Source organism: Phocoena phocoena, chromosome 18 (assembly GCF_963924675.1).
Source record: "Phocoena phocoena chromosome 18, mPhoPho1.1, whole genome shotgun sequence".
NCBI lineage: Eukaryota > Metazoa > Chordata > Mammalia > Artiodactyla > Phocoenidae > Phocoena > Phocoena phocoena.
The window spans coordinates 7581072-7584183 of NC_089236.1; positions in this window are offsets into that span (position 1 = coordinate 7581072).

The following is a 3112-nucleotide window of genomic DNA, read 5'->3' on the forward strand; positions in this document are numbered from 1 at the left end:
CATAAAAACCCAGGACACACAGTTAAATTTGCATGTCAGACAAACAGTGCTAAACAATACGTCATGTTTTTAGTATAGGAGTGTCCCAAGCAATATTTGTGACATACTAACAAAATGTTCATTGTTTATCTGACATGCAAATTAACTGGGCATCTAGTGTTTTATCTGGCAACCCTATCTGTAAACCTCTCTTGCCTCTAAACTACATAGCATCGGAGGTCTATCAATCATTTTCTCTCTGGTGCTGTAATAATCGAGACCCCACTTCATCTGTCCCATGGGACTTCCGGCTTCTTTAGGGCACACCCATATCTGATGCAACTTGGTATCTCCCTCGGCTCCAAGCGCGGACCTCCCTCACACAGCACAGGTGTTCATTCAATGAAACAGTTGGTTTTGATGTGGCAGAAGGCTCTGAGAGGTACTCAGAGAAAAGCAATCAAAAGTGCAAAGCATCAGACACTTCTGTACTTTTCTGTCTTCCTCCTTCCTTCCAAACGTTAGGAGGATCTAGCATTGTACATCCTGCCGTGACCATGGTCCCAGCAGCTGGTCTGAAAGCCTGGCATCTTTTTCAGGTTGTGCTCATCTTTCCCAGCAGACCCTGTGCAGGAAACTGACCCGTTCCTCCAGGGACCTCCAGGGACCTCCAGGGTCCCTACATCACCCCGGGAAGGTGCACAGCAAATGCAGTGTCCCAGGGGCAGGAAGCACACCTCTGAAAAGTGAGCATCTCACGGAGGGTCAAATTCCCCGGGGGCCTTCCTGTGCGTCCGGCACCTAGGCTGACCCCCGAGGCACCTCTGCTGATGCAGGTTCTGCTGACGACACTTGAGAATGAAGCGACAGGTGACCGCAGGGTCCTGCCGGCCTCCACTCGGTCAGTGGCACCTTTTCGGGGGGGCACACTACCCCACCTCGAGCCTTGCAGACCATCTCCGAGGTGCTGAGGTCCCTGCAGGCTGGACCTCTGCCAGCATCTGCGTTTTGGCCCTCAGAGAAGTGCCACTGGGTAGCTGCCTCTCACCTCTCTTCCATACCGTGTCTGTTCATCCTCCTGTCACAGAAGCTTCACCCGGCACTGAGGCCCCGACTGGCTGGCCACGTCCTCCCCAAGGCTCCTGGGACAGTGGCGGGGCGGAGAAGGAAACTACCCCAGTTTTCAGAATCATGAAGTTTTAGACTACGACTACTGCTGGTAGTAGCCAATCTGATGCCTCAAACCCAACTCAAAGGGGTAAACTTTCATAGACATTTATGCAGCCAGTGCATTTCTCTACATTGCAATATTTCCGCCACATTCATTCCAGTTCAGTTCTCCCCCGTCTCCATAACAACCTATATCCCAGAATAAGCGGAGAGAGAGAGCTGTGACCAACAGAACTGGAAGGGGGTGCTCTGGGTATTTCTTTATGGGGTTTTCTTATCTTCTTGTAGGCCCTTGATATGTGGCTCTTGTATTTAGTCCCCCAAACGGGCCACAACGGATCGAGGGGTCCCCAACATTCTCAGCACTTAGGTCCATATGAATGTTCCCGCATAACCAACACCCATACAACGTGTGCGCACAAGGCAGGCACGAGAATACACAGCCTGCATACAGAAAGGGGGAAGGAGCTCTGATTACTCACTAATGCACTAGTTCTCTCCTCTCTCTCACACACACCCCATACTATCATAAAGCATGAAAGCGTGACAGTGTCATGTTACCTGGTGGAATTAGCACAAAAGAATTTCCAAAGGAATCAAGCACACTGCTCAAAGGACCCAAAAGGGCAAAGGGGAGGTTCCTGCTGCAGTGTAACCGACACCCCGTCCCCACAAAGGCCCAGGGGAGGGGCTTGGGGAGCTCTGCCCTACACAGCAGGGAGACGTGCGAGAGCACAGATGCCCCCAGAATAACCTCCATAACAAACCCCCATGGAACCCTCAGCCCTTGCACAGGGCCTGGCATGCAACGTATACCTGCTGAATGAATGAGTGAGGGAGGGAAGGGAGGGAGGACGGATGTGCATTTTCCCTCATGCTCCTTTTCTTCCCTGAGCTCACCTGTCCTTGATGCAGAACAGGACCCATTCAGAAGCTGAGGGCAGGATGTGGATGTGGAGAGATGCCTCAGGATCGGGTGTTCCAGATCTCCTCCGACTCTGGGTCCCATTTCCCTTTGAATTTTCATTTTCCTCTCGGCATCTTGCATATACTCCTTGATCCCTGCCCCAGGATCAGCCCTAGCACGGGACAGAGCTATCCCCCTCAATTTCCCTGCAGCACTCCCCCTGCCCCCCATTATCAGATAAATGAACAATTTCTACTGGAAATGAGGCTTAAAGGCAAAAAGGCCTATATCTAGCACCACATATCAACTAAGTAAAACACGAATACCAGGCCTTCTGTTCTTAAAAACCCTCTTGGCCATTGCCACCAACTCCCGCTGTGGCCTCCCACCGTGTCACCTCCCTGCCCCTGTGTCCTCTCCTCCAATTTTTCCCCACCTTAAACTCCTGCCCACATGAAGCTGTGGCCAGGAGGGGCTCACAAGGCAGGGCTTCTGAGATCCTGGCCGTGTTCTCTGTCTTAACTTCGGTGCTGGTTACGTGGGTATTTTCTCTATAATTATTTTTTAAACTGAACATATATGACCTACTCTTCTATAGGGACATCTCACATACAAAAGAGAAGGAAAAGAAATTCTTGTTCATTTCTTACGTGCTGTGGTTCCCTGTCTCTTGCTTATTTCCTTCTAACCAGGTCTGAGAGCCCCGTCTTCTATCCCAAGGCAGTTTACCTGGTATTTTTCTAGTATTTTGCTCTGTGTAGGCAGTTCTCCCCTCAAGAGGAATGGCTTTAACAGAAGTTTCTTAGCAGGATGGGCACCACACAGTTTTGAAAACAGCTTGGCTCTAGTATGGCCGGAGAGTTGGGGCTGAGGGGAAAGAGGCAAGAGACCAGGCTGGGAAGGTGAGCTGCATCCAGCTGAGGCCCTACACACCAGGATCCGACATGTACCTTCCTTCTTGGAGTCAGAGGGGCCACGGACCTGAGCACAGTCAGGCTGGGTCAGAGGTCACGATGGGGTGAGTTTAGCACCTGGGAGGCCAAAGAGGAGGGGATG